Source organism: Mesoplodon bidens (assembly GCF_964165515.1).
Source record: "Mesoplodon bidens genome assembly, chromosome: 18".
Classification (NCBI taxonomy): Eukaryota; Metazoa; Chordata; class Mammalia; order Artiodactyla; family Ziphiidae; genus Mesoplodon; species Mesoplodon bidens.
This window is the reverse complement of record NC_138175.1, coordinates 24714413-24737443: the sequence shown is the minus strand read 5'-3', so window position 1 is coordinate 24737443 and position 23031 is coordinate 24714413. Positions and strand designations below refer to the sequence as shown.

The 23031-nt window shown below is 39.6% G+C and overlaps 1 protein-coding gene across 2 annotated transcripts in view; it reads right to left on the bottom strand.

Moving 5' to 3' along the window:
- Window positions 1-23031, bottom strand: part of CDH8 (cadherin 8) — a gene marked incomplete at both ends in the record, with an annotated part of 357413 nt that overhangs the window by 93680 nt on the left and 240702 nt on the right. The gene's annotated exons all lie outside the window — the stretch shown is intronic.

The following is a 23031-nucleotide window of genomic DNA, read 5'->3' as shown; positions in this document are numbered from 1 at the left end:
AGGCCCGCGTACCGCAAAAAAAAAAAAAAATAATAAAATAAAATACTCCATAAAATTGATGGTAATACACAGAGTGACCAAGAGGTGGTATTATTGTTACCATCCTCACAGTCTGTATTACCAGAATCGATCTGGTACATATCTGTTCTTGCAAAATGAATATTAGTGAAGCACATGCTAATTACAGATTCATGAAAAGTCTTAGGGTTACAGAATGACTTTACACTGTCTAGCAGAATGATCTTGAGAAAACAACTCAAGCTTTCTAACTTTCAGCTACATCATCTAAAATGTAGGATAATACAACCAGCCCTGGCTTATTTTCATGTTGTTGTTTTGAGGCTTCAATGTTGTAAAGAATAAAGAATCAGTTTACAAAATATATAAAAATAGAAATGTAAGGAATTCCTATTACTAGCAGAGATGAAATCTGGAGGCCAAAGTTATCCTTATCTGGCAAGAGCCTCACTTTCATGACTAAATTTTCCAAAATATCATTCACCTTGCTACGTTCACTGAGATTTAGGGTTTTGTCCTCAGCTTTGTGGGAACAGAAACTTTATTCTGTCAGCACATTCCTGAAGAGAATGGTGCTTCAGCACAGATATGCATTAGCCAAGCCCATGGAAGACACTTGCTTAACAAGAATGTGAATACATTAATTTACAGTGAAAATAAAATGTCCGCCAAAGGCTTTGTAGTGTGGCACAATGGTTAAGGCAGAGGTTCTGGTGTCAGACAAACGTAGGTTCAAAGTTTGGCTCCACCAAGTACTAGTTGTAAAGTCCTTAAAGCTTAAAGACACACAATAGCTATCTGATTTTCTCATGTGCACAATGTAGATAATTTCTAACCACACAGGAAAGTTTTGTAAAATACATGGGTGACTACTCAGAATGCTGTGTCAAGCTCTGAGGAAAGTAAGTTCAAGAAATGATGGAATGATAGTTGTTGTTGTTGTCATTATTATCATCATCATCTAGGTCAGCATATTTTACTGCAGCGTTTCTAAAATTGAATAAAATAGTCACAAAAATTGGCTTGAAAAAACATGGAGTGAGAGGAATGGGAGTTAGATGTGCAATTTAAATCCTGGCAGCCCTGTGCTCTGTTAATCCGCCTATTTCTAGAGGCAGGGCTAGTCCTGAAAGAGCACATCAGGCTTGGTCCTTATACTGGGGTGTCACTCCCTGGAAGACCTCGATGGGCCCCCCTGCCTTTATCTCTGTGACATACTTAATTCCCTATTCCTGCTCACATGCCTCTCTGAAAGAGTAACAATACCCGGGTTTTAACAGAAGGCAAGTCTTGATCTGTCCTGACAAAATGCTGTCTCGAGAGAAGGCAGCCTTATTTGATGAGACCCTAGAAATGTCAATTATAATGTCAATCTATTTCCACTGAGGATAACTTCATTTTCATTCTGCTATTAACAATGACCAACATTTAGTGAGCTCTTAATCTCTATACTAAACCAAGAATCCTATGAAAGATGTTATATACATTACTTCTTTCAATATCCAACCTACATTTTGCTGGTGATAAATTATTTTCTCAATATGATATCTAAGATATAGCAATACTTTTTGCTGTTACTATATCTCAAACTAATTGAGAAGATAAATGCCTTCCTAAGGCTATGGTTCTTAAACAGTTTGGTCTCAGGGCCTCCTTATACACTTAAAAGTAACTGAAGAAATCAAAAAGCTTTTATTTATAAAAACATGTTACTAGCTTATATCTCTCAATATTTACCAACTAGAAATCACAACTAATTTTTAAAACAAAATAATACACATACACACACACATTTCATTAGCCATTGAGCAATGATACCAACACATGTCATGTAGCCTTTGGAAAACTCCACTCTCACGTGTGAGAACATGAGAGAGAAAAAGGCAAATAGCATCTGTGTATTATTATAAACACACTGTGACCTCATGGAACCCCTAAAAGACTTTACGCTAGACCATATTTGAATACGCTGTTTTAAAGGATTAAAGATTTTTGCTTCCCCCACATGTTCCCCTGTATATTTCAACCATTCTATGATTTTTTTTAAGACTAGGGGCTATGGTAGGTGAAGCATACACTATAGAAAAATGTTATTATGTACACCTTACAAATGATGAAAATGAGGCTTAGAAAGGATAAGCGCTTTTCCTAACATCACATGAGTTACAGGTACTGTAGTTAGCTTACAACCCCATATCTTTCTGTCCCCAAACCTGTGCTCTTCATTATCATATTATGCTGCAGCCACTGAAGATCCATCAACCTGAGATGGATGAGAACTTAGTGATGGTCTCATTTTATCCACAGGCTAAAGAGAACTCTGAAGTCCAGAAGTACGATGGCGGAAGAGTAAGACGCAGAGATCACCTTCCTCCCCACAGATACACCAGAAATACATCTACACGTGGAACAACTCCTACAGAACACCTACTGAACGCTGGCAGAAGACCTCAGACCTCCCAAAAGGCAAGAAACTCCCCACGTACCTGGGTATGGCAAAAGAAAAAACAGAGACAAAAGAATAGGGACGGGACCTGCACCAGTGGGAGGGAGCCGTGAAGGAGGAAAGGTTTCCACACACCAGAAGTGCCTTCGCGGTCGGAGACTGCGGGCGGCGGAGGTGGGCAGCTTCAGAGCCGCGGAGGAGAGCACAGCAACAGGGGTGCGGAGGGCAAAGCGGAGAGATTCCCGCACAGAGGATCGGTGCCGACCAGCATTCACCAGCCCGAGAGGCTTGTCTGCTCACCCTCTGGCGCGGGCAGGGCTGGGAGCTGAGGCTCCGGCTTCGGTCAGAGCGCATGAGAGGACTGGGGTTGGCAGAGTGAACACAGCCTACAGGGGGTTAGTGCACCACGGCTGGCCGGGAGGGAGTCCAGGGAAGTCTGGACCTGACGAAGAGGCAAGAGACTTTTTCTTCCCTCTTTGTTTCCTGCTGCGCCAGGAGAGGGGATTCAGAGCGCTGCTTAAAGGAGCTCCAGAGACGGGCGCGAGCCGCGGCACAAAGCGCAGACCCCAGAGACGGGCATGAGACGCTAAGGCTGCTGCTGCCGCCACCAAGAAGCCTGTGTGCGAGCACAGATCACTATCCACACCCCCTTTCGGGAAGCCTATGCAGCCCGCCACTGCCAGGGTCCCGGGATCCAGAGACAAAATCCCGGGGAGAACGCACAGCGCGCCTCAGGCTGGTGCAACGTCACGCTGGCCTCTGCCGCCGCAGGCTCGCCCCGCACTCCGTACCCTTCCCTCTCTCAGGCCTGAGTGAGCCAGAGTCCCTGAATCAGCGGCTCCTTTAACCCCGACCTGTCTGAGCGAAGAACAGACGCCCTCCGGCGACCGACATGCAGAGAGGCGGGGCCAAATCCAAGGCTGAGCCCCGTGAGCTGTGAGAACAAAGAAGAGAAAGGGAAATCTCTCCCAGCAGCCTCAGAAACAGCGGATTAAAGCTCCACAATCAACTTGATGTACCCTGCATCTGTGGAATACCTGAATAGACAACAAATCATCCCAAATTGAGGAGGTTGACTTTGAGAGCAAGATTTATGATTTTTTTCCCCTTTTCCTCTTTTTGTGAGTGTGTATGTGTATGCTTCTGTGTGAGATTTTTTCTGTATAGCTTTGCTTCCACCATTTGTCCTAGGGTTCTATCCATCCATTTTCTTTTTTTTAGTTTTTTTTCTTAATAATAATTTTTTATTTTAATAACTTTATCTTGCTTTATTTTATTTTACTATATCTTCTTTCTTTTTTTCCTTCCTTTCTCCCTCCTTTCTTTCTTTCTTTCTTCCTTCTTTCTTTCTTTTTCTCCCTTTTATTCTGAGCCGTGTGAAAGAAAGGCTCTTGGTGCTGCAGCCAGGAGTCAGTGCTGTGCCTCTGAGGTGGGAGAACCAAGGTCAGGACACTGGTCCAACAAGAGACCTCCCAGCTCCACATAATACCAAACGGCGAAAATCTCCCAGAGATCTCCATCTCAACACCAGCACCCAGCTTCACTAAACGACCAGCAAGCTACAGTGCTGGACACCCTACGCCAAACAACTAGCAAGACAGGAACACAACCCCACACATTAGCAGAGAGGCTACCGAAAATCATAATAAGTCCAGACACCCCAAAACACACCACCAGACGTGGACCTGCCCACCAGAAAGACAAGATCCAGCCTCATCCACCAGAACACAGGCACTAGTCCCCTCCACCAGGAAGCCTACACAACCCACTGAACCAACCTTAGCCACTGGGGACAGACACCAAAAACAACGGGAACTACAAACCTGCAGCCTGCAAAAAGGAGACCCCAAACACAGTAAGATAAGAAAAATGAGAAGACAGAAAAACACACAGCAGATGAAGGAGCAAGATAAAAACCCACCAGACCTAAAAAATGAAGAGGAAGTAGGCAGTCTACCTGAAAAAGAATTCAGAGTAATGATAGTAAAGATGATCCAAAATCTTGGAAATAGAATAGACAAAACGCAGGAAACATTTAACAAGGACCTAGAAGAACTAAAGATGAAACAAGCAATGATGAACAACACAATAAATGAAATTAAAAATACTCTAGATGGGATCAATAGCAGAATAACGGAGGCAGAAGAACGGATAAGTGGCCTGGAAGATAAAATCGTGAAAATAACTACTACAGAGCAGAATAAAGAAAAAAGAATGAAAAGAACTGAGGACAGTCTCAGAGACCTCTGGGACAACATTAAACACACCAACATTCGAATTATAGGGGTTACAGGAAAAGAAGAGAAAAAGAAAGGGACTGAGAAATTATTTGAAGAGATTATAGTTGAAAACTTCCCTAATATGGGAAAGGAAATAGTTAATCAAGTCCAGGAAGCACAGAGAGTCCCATACAGGATAAATCCAAGGAGAAATATGCCAAGAAACATATTAATCAAACTGTCAAAAATTAAATACAAAGAAAACATATTAAAAGCAGCAAGGGAAAAACAAATAACACACAAGGGAATCCCCATAAGGTTAACAGCTGATCTTTCAGCAGAAACTCTGCAAGCCAGAGGGACTGGCAGGACATATTTAAAGTGATGAAGGAGAAAAACCTGCAACCAAGATTACTCTACCCAGCAAGGATCTCATTCAGATTTGATGGAGAAATTAAAACCCTTACAGACAAGCAAAAGCTAAGAGAGTTCAACACCACCAAACCAGCTTTACAACAAATGCTAAAGGAACTTCTCTAGGCAAGAAACACAAGAGAAGGAAAAGACCTACAATAATGAACCCAAAACAATTAAGAAAATGGGAATAGGAACATACGTATCGATAATTACCTTAAATGTAAATGGACTATATGCTCCCAACAAAAGACACAGATTAGCTGAATGGATACAAAAACAAGACCCATATATATGCTGTCTACAAGAGACCCACTTCAGACCTAGAGACACATACAGACTGAACGTAAGGGGATGGAAAAAGATATTCCATGCAAATGGAAAGCTGGAGTAGCAATTCTCATATCACAGAAAATAGACTTTAAAATAAAGACTATTAGAAGAGACAAAGAAGGACACTACATAATGATCAAGGGATCGATCCAAGAAGAAGATATAACAATTGTAAATATTTATGCACCCAACATAGGAGCACCTCAATACATAAGGCAAATACTAACAGCCATAAAAGGGGAAATCAACAGTAACACATTCATAGTAGGGGACTTTAACACCCCACTTTCACCAATGGACAGATCATCCAAAAGGAAAACAAATAAGGAAATACAAGCTTTAAATGATACATTAAACAAGATGGACTTAATTGATAATTATAGGACATTCCATCCAAAAACAACAGAATACACATTTTTCTCAAGTGCTCGTGGAACATTCTCCAGGATACATCATATCTTGGGTCACAAATCAAGCCTTGGTAAATTTAAGAAAATTGAAATTGTATCAAGTATCTTTTTGGACCACAACGCTATGATATTAAATATCAATTACAGGAAAAGATCTGTAAAAAATACAAACACACAGAGGCAAAACAATACACTACTTAATAACGAAGTGATTACTGAAGAAATCAAAGAGGAAATAAAAAAATACCTAGAAACAAATGACAATGGAGACATGATGACCAAAAACCTATGGGATGCTGCAAAAGCAATTCTAAGAGGGAAGTTTATAGCAATACAATCCTACCTTAAGACACAGGAAACATCTCCAATAAACAACCTAACCTTGCACCTAAAGCAATTAGAGAATGAAGAACAAAAAAACCCCTAAGTTAGCAGAAGGAAAGACATCATAAAAATCAGATCAGAAATAAATGAAAAAGAAATGAAGGAAACTATAGCAAAGATCAATAAAACTAAAAGCTGGTTCTTTGAGAAGATAAACAAAATTGGTAAACCATTAGCCAGACTCATCAAGAAAAGGGAGAAGACTCAAATCAACAGAATTAGAAATGAAAAAGGAGAAGTAACAACTGACACTGCAGAAATACAAAGGATCATGAGAGATTACTAGAAGCAACTCTATGCCAATAAAATGGACAACCTGGAAGAAATGGACAAATTCTTAGAAATGCACAACCTGCCAAGACTGAATCAGGAAGAAATAGAAAATATGAACAGACCAATCACAAGCACTGAAATTGAAACTGTGATTAAAAATCTTCCAACAAACAAAAGCACAGGACCAGATGACTTCACAGGCGAATTCTGTCAAACATTTAGAGAAGAGCTAACACCTATCCTTCTCAAACTCTTCCAAAATATAGCAGAGGGAGGAACACTCCCAAACTCATTCTACAAGGCCACCATCACCTTGATACCAAAACCAGACAACGATGTCACAAAGAGAAAACTACAGGCCAATATCACTGATGAACATAGATGCAAAAATCCTCAACAAAATTCTAGCAAACAGAATCCAACAACATATTGAAAGGATCATACACCATGATCAAGTGGGGTTTATTCCAGGAATGCAAGGATTCTTCAATATACGCAAATCAATCAACGTGATACACCATATTAACAAATTGAAGGAGAAAAACCATATTATCATCTCAATAGATGCAGAGAAAGCTTTTGACAAAATTCAACACCCATTTATGATAAAAACCCCGCAGAAAGTAGGCATAGAGGGAACTTTCCTCAACATAATAAAGGCCATATATGACAAACCCACAGCCAACATCATCCTCAATGGTGAAAAACTGAAAGCATTTCCACTAAGATCAGGAAAAAGACAAGGTTGCCCACTCTCACCACTCTTATTCAACATAGTTTTAGAAGTTTTAGCCACAGCAATCAGAGAAGAAAAGGAAATAAAAGGAATCGAAATGGGAAAAGAAGAAGTAAAGCTGTCACTGTTTGCAGATGACATGATACTATACATAGAGAATCCTAAAGATGCTACCAGAAAACTACTAGAGCTAATCAATGAATTTGGTAAAGTAGCAGGATACAAAATTAATGCACAGAAATCTCTGGCATTCCTATACACTAATGATGAAAAAATCTGAAAGTGAAATTAAGGAAACAATCCCATTTACAATTGCAACAAAAAGAAAAAAATACTTAGGAAAAAACCCTTCCTAAGGAGACAAAAGACCTGTATGCAGAAAATTATAAGACACTGATGAAAGAAATTAAAGATGATACAAATAGATGGAGAGATATACCATGTTCTTGGATTGGAAGAATCAACATTGTGAAAATGACTCTACTACCCAAAGCAATCTACAGATTCAATGCAATCCCTATCAAACTACCACTGGCATTTTTCACAGAACTAGAACAAAAAATTTCACAATTTGTATGGAAACACAAAAGACCCCGAATAGCCAAAGCAATCTTGAGAAAGAAAAACGGAGCTGGAGGAATCAGGCTCCCTGACCTCAGACTATACTACAAAGCTACAGTAATCAAGACAGTATGGTACTGGCACAAAAACAGAAAGATAGATCAATGGAACAGGATAGAAAGCCCAGAGGTAAACCCACGCACATATGGTCACCTCATTTTTGATAAATGAGGCAAGAATATACAATGGAGAAAAGAAAGCCTCTTCAATAAGCGATGCTGGAAAACTGGACAGCTACAGGTAAAAGAATGAAATTAGAACACTCCCTAACACCATACACACAAAAAAACTCAAAATGGATTAAAGACCTAAATGTAAGGCCAGAAACTATCAAACTCTTAGAGGAAAACATAGGCAGAACACTCTATGTCATAAATCACAGCAAGATCCTTTTTGACCCAACTCCTAGAGAAATGGAAATAAAAACAAAACTAAACAAATGGGACCTAATGAAACTTCAAAGCTTTTGCACAGCAAAGGAAACCATAAACAAGACCAAAAGACAACCCTCAGAATGGGAGAAAATATTTGCAAATGAAGCAACTGACAAAGGATTAATCTCCAAAATTTATAAGCAGCTCATGCAGCTCAATAGCAAAAAAAACAAACAACCGAATCCAAAAATGGGCAGAAGACCTAATTAGACATTTCTCCAAAGAAGATATACAGATGGCCAACAAACACATGAAAGAATGCTCAACATCATTAATCATTAGAGAAATGCAAATCAAAACTACAATGAGATATCATCTCACACCAGTCAGAATGGCCATCATCAAAAATCTAGAAACAATAAATGCTGGAGAGGGTGTGGAGAAAAGGGAACACTCTTGCACTACTGGTGGGAATGTGAATTGGTACAGCCACTATGGAGAACAGTATGGAGGTTCCTTAAAAAACTAAAAATAGAACTACCATATGACCCAGCAATCCCACTACTGGGCATATACCCTGAGAAAACCATAATTCAAAAAGAATCATGTACCACAATGTTCATTGCTGCTCTATTTACAATAGCTCAGAGATGGAAACAACCTAAGTGTCCATCATCGGATGAACGGATAAAGAAGATGTGGCACATATATACAATGGAATATTACTCAGCCATAAAAAGAAATGAAATTGAGCTATTTGTAATGAGGTGGATAGACCTAGAGTCTGTCACACAGAGTGAAGTAAGTCAGAAAGAGAAAGACAAATACCGTATGCTAAGACGTATATATGGAATTTAAGAAAAACAAATGTCATGAAGAACCTAGGGGTAAGACAGGAATAAAGACACAGACCTACTAGAGAATGGACTTGAGGATATGGGGAGGGGGAAGGGTAAGCTGGGACGAAGGGAGAGAGTGGCATGGACATATATACACTACCAAACATAAGGTAGATAGGTAGTGGGAAGCAGCCACATAGCACAGGGAGATCAGCTTGGTGCTTTGTGACCGCCTAGAGGGGTGGGAAGAGGGAAGAGATACGGGAACAGATGTATATGTATAACTGATTCACTTTGTTATAAAGCAGAAACTAACACACCATTGTAAAGCAATTATACTCCAATAAAGATGTAAAAAAAAACAAAGGACAAAAATATTCCTGCGAAGGTGTAGATGAGCCAAGTTTCTTGGCAAAACTCTGCTGAATAAACTAAACAGACCACCTTACATGACTTTTATTTTTATGGTTTTTATCCCAAGTAGACTATCAGCAATTTAATTCCCTGATTTTTTCTTCCCAAATGTATAGTGCCTAGCACAAAGCCTGGCATTTAATGACACATTTGTACAGAGATTAATATTTTTCAAGGATGTTTGCCCTGTTTGCCCATTTGTCACAATTAGTAGCACCAAAGAGTAGAGAGTTCAGGCTTTGGTATTAATCCTGGTGGATTTGAACCTCATAGTATTAGATCTGTGACCTCATATACATTCCCTGACTTCCCCGGATTTCATTTCATGTATTTCTGAAACAATGCTCAGGATGTGTCCATCCCAATGCTGTTATAAGGAGTGAATGAAACAAATGTTTGCACACAGTGGTGACTGTCATTCTGCCTGGAATTAGGTAGCATCTCAAATTCTAGTTTGCCTTGATTGCCACTCACAGATATTATTAAATTTAACAGATCTAGACGCTAAATCAAAGGAGATCGTAGGAGAGTTGCTCTGTATGCATCAGTGCAACTTTCCCAAATCGTAATTCCTATGATGTCCAAAGACCAGTGAGCTTCTCCAGCCCTTCTACAAACAGACAATATACCTTGGGTGTTCATTTTTATTTTCCTGTTGGCTAAAAAGCACAACAGAAAGGTCGACGTGGAAATAAGTGCACATACAGTGGAGGCTCCCATAACCATGAGTGAAACAAGCCAAGATCAACAATTCCCTCCCTTTCATCACAAAATTCCCAAAACATCCTGGGTGGATTCATGCTATTCCCTTCGCCTGCAACATTCTTGCTCTTCCTCTTCACTTGTCCCAATAGAGCATTGCACTTGACTCCTAGGGACACTGGAGAAGGCATCATACAGAGCTACTTTCTTCCTCATGTGTGTTGTTAGGATGTGTTCTGTCTCCTTCCATTACACAACCTGCTTGTAGTCCAGCAATTATCTTCCTACTGCAGAAGCCCCGCCTCCAGGCCAGAAACCATGTCTTTAACAACGACCATAGTGTCTAGTACAGAGGTGCCGAAATGTATTTGACTCACTAAGGTTTTGTGTGCTCAGTCAACAGTCATTTGGTACGTTTACTGACTAATTTATTGGATCTTAACTCTCTTTAAGATGGAGACTACAAGGGACAAAATCAATCATTCAGAGACCAAAAACAAAATAAAGATATCTAATTCAGTATTTTCCATTTTCACTAAGGTCTCCTATTTATATGCCAGAGGCCATTTGTAGAACATCTAAATGCCTTTTTCAACCCAGGCCTAACCAATCACTTCTGATAAATATCCAGATATTTTCAGATTTATTTTTGGTTATCAGTTTCCCTGAGAAGTCACCCAACACATCAGTTCTGTCTTCCATGCTTTTTATATCGTTTGTTAAATAAACAAATGTGGATTTGTTGTATTCTGGTATTCTGTGGAGTTCAGTCTTTGTTTCTTTGTAACTGCTACATAATTATATTGGAAATGTGAAAAACAATTCAGCAGGAAATCAAATGCTGGCTCAGTGTGGGTATTTTTATATCCAGAGATACTCGAATATTAACCGGCAATGAGATTCAGATACTGTGCCTAAAACACAACCTAAAGACAAGCCTTATTTAAGAGCTAGCGGGGGGAAAAAAAAAAAATATATATATATATATATATATACTAAATAGAACTTTTTTTTTTTTTTTTTTTTTTTTGGCGGTACGCAGGCCTCTCACTGTTGTGGCCTCTCCCGTTGCGGAGCACAGGCTCCGGACGCGCAGGCTCAGCGGCCATGGCTCACGGGCCCAGCCGCTCCACGGCATGTGGGATCTTCCCGGACCAGGGCACGAACCCATGTCCCCTGCATTGGCAGGCGGACTCTCAACCACTGCGCCACCAGGGAAGCCCAATAAAACATTTTTTACAAACAGATTTTCTTCATAGTGCATTAGAATTGTTTGTTTTACTAAACAAAACAGTTAAAGTCAAGGCAGAGAATGTTCTAAAAAGTCAGTGTCTCTCTTTTTTTTTTTTTAAGTCAGTGTCTCTTAAACATCAAGCTCACAATAGTCCACCTGAAAGAATAGGTGATGAGGCTTTTATTATTATTTCCATTGCTAAAAACAGATATAGAGAATATATTTATATTATACCATATTAAATTATAGTAAATAATATATAATGTGATGATCATAATATATTAATGTAATCTATATTAAATACAGAAATATGATAATAATTATATATGTATATATATTCTCTATATCAACCAGGTGAGTTTTAGTTCCCTATTATTACAGTTTCCTTTTAACCAATAAATAAACACATTAGATTGATCAAGGAAACTGTTGATGTTCAAGTAGGTTGTTGTTAATGTAAACTAGGTTGGAATTCATATTTGTTTGGCTGCATAGTCGATGCTTTTTCCTTCCACATTTGTATTCCATGGTTTTATTCCATGTCTCCCTTCTTCAGCCTATTATTAACCATTCATTGTCAAATTATAACAGCAGGTGTGCGGAGCAGACTTCAGCATCATTCCAGGCTTATCTCAGTGGGTTGCAGGAGCATTCAAACTTCAATATAAGGAGCCCCTTTAATTTGTTTTAAATTTAGGAACTGGAGGTTCCTAAAAATCCAAATTCCCCTGGAACAGGTAGTTCACAGATGCAAATTTTAGATTCATTATCCCAACTGGACCTCCTCCCACCCTTTCAGTGGGGAAAAAAGCGTATCAGTGACATCCCATTGTGTTCTAACCTGTTTTATAAAGAGCTAGTCAAAGGAAGCCTGTGAACTCTTAAACTTTGGAAGGATGGACCATCTTTTCTGTTTTCTGACTTGTTAACATGAATCATGATATGTCCCAGGAGCAACTAGGCTACTATCACTAGGAGAGGATGCAGGCTCAATTGTCAGAGATTGGGCTGAAGAGTCAGACAAACCTAGGATCAAATCCAAACTTAGCCACCTAAACATGGAGAGCTTGAAGTTTGGTATCTTAGCTTTCTTTATGAGATGAGAGACTGGTGGTACCAATTTATGGAACTGTTGTGAGGATTAAATGGATAAAGGGCATGAGAAGGGCTAGAATGTTGCCTAGCATACAGTAAGCGGTAACTCTTAATTGTATCATTACTTTCTTCCTCGTCACCAAGGTTTACAGTCTCCATCAGTTTCCTTGCTGCTCATTAGTTTTAGCCAGGTGCCAATTCCTGTTCATTCAAACTCCATTTCTAACGCAGCTTCAGTTTTACTCTGAATCAGGACTGCAGGGGTTATAGCAGTGGTTCTCCAAGTGCGGGCCCTGGGCCGGCAGCATCAGCCCACGTGGGAACTTGTTAGAAATACAGATTCTTTGGCCCAGGAATCTATGTTTTAACAAGCTCTCTGGGTGATTCTGAGCCACCATCATAGCCATATTCTTCCCCTTCTCATTCTCCAGGTTGTAGGCTCTCTGTTCCACTCATAACCTATTCTGCTCCTAAATCTGGAATGCTAATATTCTGAGCCAGACATTTCCCTTATTTTGATATTTCTATGTATTTGATGGGCCCCTCTGACACAGAGAATAAGATCATTTCCTGTACCTGGCATCCAAAGGCAATCATAATTTTCCATACTTAACTTTCCAACCATATATTCTTTTCCCTCCTGAGTTCTCTAATCTTCAGAAGATATTCTATGCTCTTCTCCTCTTGATCAAGACGTTTGTTAGTTTGGAAATACATCTCTGACAAAAGCCTACTGTTGCTTTATGACCCTGATGAAAATATACCATCCACAAAGGATCTTCCCAGAGAAAACTGTCTCTCCCATCCAATGGAGAGATCCCACCCTACTCCAAATTATATGCTTTTTAAGTAAACAATATTTAGAGTTTCAATGCATGCCTTAGAGACAATTTCTTTACATTCTACTTCCTTGCTTCTTTGTGACAAACAGCGTAACCCTTGACCTTGGGCATCACGTGGGGTGAACCCTTGTCCTATAGATACTCCAGGAACAAGAGAGTATCAGTATCATGAGTGAGGGTGTAGAGTGGCCAGTGCCCTGCCACACCCCAAATTAGACGGAAGCAAGTTACCATAGTTCAAAATTCTACCGTCTGGCTAAAAGGGCCACCTGACCTGGCACTGAAATGCTAGGTGGGTGAGGGTGGATCAGAGATGGAATTGGCATCTGTTTTTAGCCCTGACTTCTAAGCTCTGGATTAGGGAGTCCTGTAATCAGAAAACATGCTGCATTTTCATTCTTTAGGCTTTGCTGCTTTGTAACCTGCTTCCACTTGTTTAATACATATCAGATTAAACGATAAACGGGCTCGTTGGGTAATGAAGTGTGGACTGGCATAATTCAGGGCTTGCCTCAGGCTCTCAGAGGGAAGAGAAATAAAGGTTCTTAGATCAGAAGCCTGGCTCCTTGGGGAAAAAGTGAGAGGACCTGAGGCTCCTCTCTGCCAGCACCTTTCTCATGGTCTCTGTCTCTGACCTTAGATTGGTTAATATTCTATGGGAATTCTTCCTTTTGAGCACAGTCAGTGCCCCACAATTTTCATACAAGGAGAGCATAGTCATTCCTGCCCTTTATGCCTCAGCTTCAGTCACTCAGGAAAGAATGACTTTAAAAAATCCAGAAAAGCCATTGTGCCTATGTGCTTGTCTGCCGAAGACTTTTAACAAAGAGCTAAGTGGGGTATATTAAAAGCAGAGATCCTTTCCACCAATTAATCAATAGTGTCTGTTTAGAGTCAGAAATCATCAGGTTAATATCCTGTGGTATTAATTCTTATTTCCTTTATTCATTCATTAACTCACCAAATATAGACTGGGAGCCCCACTGTGCTAGGATCCCAGGATAAAACAGTGATCAATAACAAAGCAATAATAAAATGTCTCATGAGAACAAGGACTCTACCAATTTCTCCCTTTAGAAATGTATTTTCAAGGAATTCCCTGGTAACCCAGTTGTTAGGACTCAGCCCTTTCACTGCTGTGGGCCCGGGTTTGATCATCCCTGGTCGTGGAACTAAGATCCCGGAAGTCACACGGCATGGCCAAAAAAAACAACCAAACAAACAAAAAAAGGTATTTTCAAAACCTCAAGCAGGGCTTCCCTGGTGGCGCAGTGGTTGAGAGTCCGCCTGCCGATGCAGGGGACACGGGTTCGTGCCCCGGTCCAGGAAGATCCCACATGCCGCGGAGCGGCTGGGCCCGTGAGCCATGGCCGCTGAGCCTGCGCGTCCAGAGCCTGTGCTCCGCAACGGGAGAGGCCATAACAGCGAGAGGCCCGCGTATCGCAAAAAAAAAAAAAAAAAAAAAACCTCAAGCAAATAAATGGGTATTATAAGCCTCAACCAGTCTCTTAAAGGCAAAGAGCATGGATCTTTGAGACCTTATAGCAAATGATTAATAATAATTGCTAAAGCTTACACTAGCAGTCAGGTAGGAGAAATTTTTGTAGCATTAAAAATGTGCCAATAGATTTATTATGAATAATACAAATTGCTATTTAAGTTGAAATTCTAAAGAATCTATAGTTAACCAGTTGACAGCGGTTAGAAATACTGTGTCCAATCCTTTTTCCCAAATAAGTAACACATGAGAGCAGAGAATTTTAGATGTATGTGAGAAGAGGAATCTAGAAGGGAAGTACCTATGTGTGTAGGCTACAGATCCATATCATTCTTGGTCATATGTACTGAGATTTAGCATCCCAGTGTGAAATTAATTTTTCAAAAAAAGAATGCCCATAATATTTGGAAATTCCAACTCTTCCCATCAAGAGGTGACATTTGGGGCTTCCCTGGTGGCGCAGTGGTTGAGAGTCTGCCTGCCGATGCAGGGGACACGGGTTCGTGCCCCGGTCCGGGAGGATCCCACATGCCGCGGAGCGGCTGGGCCTGTGAGCCATGGCCACTGAGCCTGCGTGTCCGGAGCCTGTGCTCCGCAACGGGAGAGGCCACAACGGTGAGAGGCCCGCGTACCGCAAAAAAAAAAAAAAAAAAAAGAGGTGACATTTGTTTCTCCACTCCTTAAACCTGCTCTTGGTAATGTGACTTGCTTTGACCAGTGGGATTTGCAAACTTGATGCAAATAGAGACTTGGCAAGTACTTGCTCCCCAGTCTTTTGCTGTTCCATGGAAGCCTGGGAGTAGCACCAAAGGAGCTGAGCTAGCCTATTAGAGGATGCGAGGCCATGTGGAGCAGAGAAGAGGTGCTAACTAACGCCTAACTAGCCTGTCATATATACAATTGGTGCCAATATAGATCATCCAGCCCCAGACAAGCCACCAGCTGACCAGATTGACTAGCAAAACCAGTTCAGACCAAAAGAACCACTCAGCTGCTCCAGAGAACCACGAGAAATACATCTTTATCATTTTAAGTTTTGACACGGTCTATTATGCAGCAGAAGTGAACCCATACAAATCAATGTCCATATGACTATTTTGGTTCCCTTTATTCCTAAGCCCAAGTGGCTGGGAGAAAAAGGGAGATCTGAGTGACAAATAGAATGTATAGATAAAGGACATAAAGTTTATGTTTATGCAAGAGAGAGTAGGCACCAGGTTTGGTCTGGAGAAGGATAGAGAGGAGGGTGAGGAAGAAGCGGGGAGGGGCACTAGAGAGGGGAAAGAAGAAACGTTATTGAGTCCTTCCTATATGCCAGGCTCTATTTTATGCATTTTACCGGTATTACATCATTTAAATGTCATGACAAACTTCAAATACAGCAACTGAGGCTAAAAGAGATTATGTGACTTATTCAAATCACACATAGAGCATATGTTTTGGCTCTGAAAATTTGACTTCATAGTTTGGTTTCACCTAGTAAGCACTACTGCTGTCTGAGAAAGCAGTGGTAACAGTAACTATGACCTTAGTTTGGGGTAAGAAGGAGGCTTTTAAGGTTGCCAAGCTGGCCAGGACTGACAAGAGGAAAGAAGCCCCTCCTTTTGGATACATATTTTTGTGGAAAATTATACCTCCCAAATCATCTCAGGATGATACGTCCTCAAAAACTCACAATTTGTATATCCTCAAAATAAAGCTGGGTGGTTTTACTTGATGACAAAAAGGTTACTTTAGGCATATCCTCTTTAATTATATAAAGTGATAAAATTAATGTTTACTTTATAATTATTGTTATGATCATTAATATTAGCATAAGCATTATTACCAGAAGTTTATTCTATGTTAGGAAAGATATTAGGATATAAACATATTCACTCCTTATCACACACCTCTAAAGGTGTTTCAATATATCCCCCATTTTATAAATTGGGAAACTAAGCCACAGAACGAAGTAATTTACCAATGGAGTGAGTGTGATTGAATGAAAAAATTATGATTCCATCCAAGCAAACTGACTTATAAACTTGGCCACTTAACTCATATGTTATTCTCTTTGACTTGTAGACTGATGTCTGCACTTTCTTCCCAAGTCCATGTGCTTCCTCTGTCCCCAGAGAAACCGTAGCTGAGGGTAAATCAACTTACTATCCTCCAATCTTTATAATCTCTTCACATATCTAGGATCTCCCCTACCTGCCCCCCCTTAATCTGGTACCCTCAAATCTGGAGATGACCATTTGCTATGACTGGTCAGTTTGCTACAACTTGCAGCTGAAAACTTTGAATTACTATTTGCTGCCTAATTCCTATCCTTTATCTACAGTTGTCTACAGAAGGAGTTACTGTTAAGGATTTGAGGAGGGTGGTTTATAAAGACAGACCAGGGCAAGACATAGGGATGGAAGCCTCTTACCTTCTGCCTTTTTCTGGGTTAGGACTAAGGGGCTATTAGCCATAGTGACATCTTAAAGGAGTTCCTAGTTAAAATCTATTGATATAGCTCCAGTCTCAATCTGCAGGCTTTTTCTAAATATCAGTAGATTAGAACAAAAGAGGGATAAAGATGAAAGAGATGGAGAGGTGGTGGGAGGATATCGGTAGAAAGGATGCAGAACAAAGAGGAACTAAGGGAGAGATTCCCAAGTCAGTATTCAAGTAACTGGAGCAGCTGTACATGAAGTGGGAACTATAGTGGCTAAAATAAATCTGGTGTGGGTTACCCACAAAATGATATTCATGCGGGGCCTGTATCAGGCTTCTCCTTGAACTTGGAATGACACTCCCATCTTCCCTGTAGGGAAATCTTATTTTGTACGCTGATCTCTTTCCCAGGAAACTGTAGCTTCCCCTTCACTTTCCCATAATGTATTTCCACTTCCCTTCATTATAATCCCTATTGTTAAGAATACTGATCTCTACCTTATAGCACCGGCATGCTTGTCTGAGGTAGGGGGATCTTGCTAGGAACTTGCCATGTGCCTATATTCCCAGACAGTCAGCCATAGTGCTACAGCTTCTCTGATATTTGGGAGCCCGTAACCACTCCTGCCCCTGAATTTTACTGTTCACCTCAGACTTTCATCATCCTTTCCCTTCTGTGAGAGTTACTGAACTGGACAACAGCTTCTCTCCATCTGCTTCCACTCAATTCTATACAAGGGAATGATATTGATCTTAAAGAAACTCTAGTCCTGATTATGCCACAGGCAATAGATATAGACACTGCACATTTTGAACAAGATCTTGATATAAAATCTGAAGTCCTTAATTCAATCAGGCTCTCCAAGAATATGCCTGCTTCGAGGGTTTTTATTTAGGCACAGGTCAATCCACCATGCCCGAACCAGGGACAAGAGGAAGGTCAGTGAACATATTGGCTGTGCAATGAAGAAACACAACTGCACCCAGCAGTAACACACAAGTCACGACTACCAATTTTGTTGTTGTGGGGAGAAGGGGTAAAAGAAAATATAAACCAAATAAATAATTTAAAATTAAGCTGTTATTCAAAGCCTCAGGTTAGGGCTGTATTAACAAGAACATATGTGATTTATTCATCAGTTACTAAAGATTATAGATAGATTTTAAGCTAAAAGGTATAGTACCATCACTTTTAATTCAATTCTTACTATAACCTAAATTTAAAAGAACAATTATGATTCCCATTTCACAGGTGGGAAAACTGAGAGCAAGAGAGAGGAAATAATTTGCCCAAGGTTATATGGGCAAAATGTGGCCAACTCCATCCAACTCCAGGACACAAAATTTCTCGAAACAATGAGCTCCCTATAAAGATGTATTTTTCCTAAGTAGCCTGGGTTGGACAAAGCAATTATTCTGGCAGCTGGGCCCTATGTCAGGAAGAAACATTCCTTAAGTGCTATCAAACTAGTATGTCCCCTGGGAGATTTAACCATCATTAGTGAAAAGCTTCATTGACAATATTGTGTGCAGCCCACTGTAGTAGGCTAGAGCAATGCATTATCAATAACTCAGAGATTAATTTAATGGGCAATTATATGCTTCCTGCTTTACAATACTTTCAGGTAACCAAGAGTAGTATGCTTTCTCTAATGCCAATTGCCAGCTCTCGGGTACACAGTGTCAGCGGGATTCCCCACTTTCCATCCCACATCACCACTTTCTATGGGAAGGACACACTAAAATTGGCATTCAATGCCTCTGAAATGCCCCTGCAGAGAGTATTATAAGCAAATTTTTCCCTTACCGTCCCCCAATATCCTTTATCTCTCTGACAGCTGAGCTTTTTACCCATGTCGCTCTCTTAAGTAGGTCTTACTACACTACTCAACCTAAAGGGATCTTGTGCATCATCTGACAAGCCTTAGCTCAAACCTCAGCTCAGTGAAATATCACCTATCACCACAGGAATAACACAAAATAGAGACCAAAACACACAAACAGAAGAACACGTCACCTTTTTCTGCCTTCCTTCAAAATATCATAATTATGTTTATAATATAAAATTATATTAATTGTAATTAAATTATAATGTGAATCTGATGGGGAGGGTGGAGGGGAGGTGGGAGAACTCACGAGAAGTGGATTCCTGAATGGCTGCCTTGAGTTTCTGATTCCATAGGTCCTAGGCAAACACCAGAAGTCTGGTTTGAACAATAACCCAGGTGACTGGGATCAGCTGGGCGTGTCAAGTTCTCTGTGAACTTCATTGAAAAATGCGGTCCCCTAAAATGTTCCTCAGTTTCCTGATCTCGAAAATGGGAATGGAATTCCCATCTGAACAGTTCCAAAGCCTGGCTTTGTCCATTAGGCAATGTTCCTCCCCTGGGTTATAAACGTTAGAATAGGAGGGCCCGAGCAAATGCAGGCTTATTCTTTCCTCCACTGCACTCTTGTCCCTGCACCAGCCTTCTGCTTTGCACAGAAGAACTATTTCATTCGCTTGTTTCAGGAAATGATGTGGCAGTGTCAGAAGCTCGATTTAAGCAGGAGGATGGAAGGAAAGAAGATACAGGAGAGGGTTCCCCCCAAAGAAGGGATCTAAGAGCATGTAATCTGCAGTTAAGCAACAAGGGTACCAATCTTGTCTCCACCCTTTGCTCTCTTGGAGACTCTGGGCAAGTTACTTAACCTCTGTCTGAGATTCCTTGACTGGAAAATGCATACAGTAATAGTACCTGTTTTCAAAGACTGATGTGAGTTAAATGCACCATAGGGATTACATAATACTTTTTCAGTGTTTAGCTAAATTTACTTTAAGCCTTCACCACCATGGTACACAGCAGCCATGCAAAATAGTTTCAAGGGATCCTACTAGCAAAGCTACTTAGCAAAGATGCTCTATACAAGCCTAATCTCTTGTTAGCACTTGGGCATCTAACTGCCAGATCATGTAATGAGATGTGCCTGTTGATTGTGATGGCAAGTTAGATCTATTACCACTGAAATTCTTGGGAAATATACACAGTGAAGCATCTCAGCCTTGGTTAAGTGAATCTGGCACAAGAGGATAAAGGATGACATCTTCATTCTCATTAAGAGATAACAGATGGACTTTCCTAAAATCCATTTTTTAGCTTAATTTCATTTGCTTAAATCTTTTGTCTGAAGAGATGGTGATCTGAGAGTAATTTTAAATTGTTCTCCCTGGAATGAATATTTCTTTATCTTTATTAGAACCTCCCCCTGTGGGGTTGTATTGTCCTGGGTGGTTTTAAATATTCATCTCATCCAAATACAATAAATCTCCCTTTAATATTTTTTTCCAAGACATGGTCTGTGGCTTTGGAAGATAAACATTACATGATGGGCTAAATAATAAAACCAAGTGAAAACAAGTTTCTAAGCCATTTTCATAGTAATTCCAATATTTTTTAAGTTCTCTGTGATCTTATTTCAACTTCCTTTCATGATTTAGAAAAAAAAGATAACCTAATTTTACATTTAAATTTCTAGAATTATGCCCACCTCAGCTTATATTTTACAGACTAAAATTAAAGTTCTCTTTTGTACTCTCAATCTTGTTGGTTTTAAGAAAGTTACATGCAAGAAGTCAAAAAAAAAGTTTAGTTTTCAATCTCTGAGTAAAAAAAAAAAAAAAAACATCAAAAAAGGATGTAATAAAAGGTGAGATAACTCCCACTGATGTCAACAGAATAATGTAATTTTGGGTTGTATATTTCTAATTCTCTAAGGTTCAAAGTAAAGCTGAGGGTTGTCACATGGACAGAACCGTTTCCTATTTGCTCTCTATGGAGCTAATGTAACCTTGAATCTGGGACATACTTGAGTGATTTCTCTCAAGCCATGAAGAAAACCTTATCTGATCTATACTTCAATATTTTTTAATCAATCATATGTTCATTGAAGGAGGTTTGAGGTCATACTTTTTTTTCACACCATCAACATGGAACTGCTTGTAATTCCCAATACTCATCACCTACTTGCTCACCTCTGTGTCATTCTTTATAGACATATCAGCAGATTCCAACTCATGCTTTTATATGCAGGGGCTTCCAAGTGCCAATAGAAGGAAAACTTCAAGAGTTCCAGGGTTTTTGCTTATTTTGTTCACTGCTATATCCTTAGTCACTAGAACAGTGCTTGGCAAGTACCAAAGACTCCATAAATAATTATTGAGTGAATGAACAAATGAATGTCTTCCCTTATTTGGTTTGGTACCCTTGTCACCCTAGAATTAACAGCTCATTACCCCAGAGCATCTGCTTTTGTATCTGTCTTCCTTACTTGTCTGTGATTCCTTGCAAATGAGACTTTTGTTTCTGGATTGCCCCTGAAATATTTCCTAACCACCTATTCTGTATATTCATTTCCTTTTACTCTTTACAGTGGAGTACCTGGATTCTTATAATTAGGGCCTCCCTGATGAATATTTAAGCGAAGGCATCCATCTCATAAAAAAAGTGTCATAGATTAAGGCGAACTCTAGTAGGTTTTTATATTCAATATATGAGAAAATTCTTTTAAAAGTAATTATTGCCTACATACTTTAAAGAAAACCATGGTCCTTTAGAGCGTTTTTATATAGCCTCAAACCAATCTAAATAGATACAGTTTTTCTCAGAGGCTTAAGGTGATATGCAGCTTCAACATTGTAAATTGTAAAAATTTCATATCTAGATGGGGTTAAGACTTCTAATAAACCAAAGCCACCAAATGGGATGCTTTGTTTCCTTTATCCCTTAACGCTACAAGGGAAAACTATTGCCAGAGTCACATACTGGAGAAGAAAATGGTACTTCTAATAAGGAAAAACACCGAAGTTTCCAAAGCTCTTTTTTCATTCCATATCAAGCAGGTTCTTTGCCTGCTTTGAGTTGCCAAAAGAAACATTCTTCACTCTTGAATCGTCACTTTTTCACACCGTGGTTGTGTTTTGTTTTCTTTTGTTTTTAGTAAGACTCCATGGAAGACATTACCCCACATCTCAGAACAAGGAAAAACCATGCCCTTCATGAAGGTCTAGATTACTCTTCCTCTTACAGACACATTTATCAACATATCTCAGAGCCATTAGCTGTGAAACCAGAGCAGATTTTAGAGACAGCATAGAGCAGATCTTAGGGCTGATGTCCTTTACATATGTATGCCCATGAATCTTTCTTATTGTGAGTTTTTATTTCCTTATTCAGATTCCTTCTACCAATTCCCTCAAGAATGTAATGTCTCCCTTGAACTGTGTAAACTGTGAAGTCCTCATCAGCTCCTTTATGGAAAAATAAAGTCAGGTAACATGCAGAATGTCTTTTGCTTGGAAAGAAAATGAATATCACATGTTCTGTATAATAAAAAAACTGGTGAGACAGAGTGTGAGTTCTCATAGACAGAATAGCACTAAATTTCACCATATAGCTATTGTTTAGAGACTCAATTATAGTGTCATTAAGTGTAATCAAAGAAGCTGTGCTCATTAAAACCTGGCAGAAAGACTAACGTGTTATTTTAACAACCCTAGAACCTCCTCTGAAAAAAAGGTTACATTTTCACATGTAATTTATGAAAAATTTTACGTTGAAGATATAATTTTAAATAGTCCATGATTACTGTGTAAGACATATTAATTCTAAAAACCAAAACCAAAAAATCATCTATCATCTCATCTCCCCAAAATGATATGTATTGACAGTGTAAATTTTCTTTCTGTATTTTCTGCATGTATATATGTATGTGTATA